This window comes from Heteronotia binoei, chromosome 12 (genome assembly GCF_032191835.1).
Source record: "Heteronotia binoei isolate CCM8104 ecotype False Entrance Well chromosome 12, APGP_CSIRO_Hbin_v1, whole genome shotgun sequence".
Taxonomy (NCBI): Eukaryota; Metazoa; Chordata; class Lepidosauria; order Squamata; family Gekkonidae; genus Heteronotia; species Heteronotia binoei.
Window position 1 is genome coordinate 8,271,177 of NC_083234.1, and position 449 is coordinate 8,271,625.

The following is a 449-nucleotide window of genomic DNA, read 5'->3' on the forward strand; positions in this document are numbered from 1 at the left end:
CCAACAAACAGTGCTGGATTAAACCCTGTGGAGGCCCCTAGGCAGTTCAAATCTCAGCCCCCCCCCCCATGGAAATTATCTAGGCGTTTCCGGGAAAACTCTATGGTTTTCCCAGACGCTCTAGCCATTTGGGAGGGACAACTCTATGGTACAAATGGCTCCCAAATGGCTACAGCGTACGGGAAAACCATGGAGTTTTCCCAGAAATGCCTAGAGCGGCCACCGCACAACATTGCCAGCGCGATGATGTCACTTTCAGGTGATGTCATTGTGTCGCGCACGCGCAAAAGTCCCCCGCCAGGCAAAGCTGGGGACTTGGCAAACTTGGCAATGACACCGGAAACAGCCACGCCAGGCAAGTTGGGCAAAGAGTGGCTTGGTTGCTGGCTGCATGTGCAGGCTGGGAGGGCTGCAAGCAGGGGGGAAAGGGCTGGGGGGGACTGGCCTGG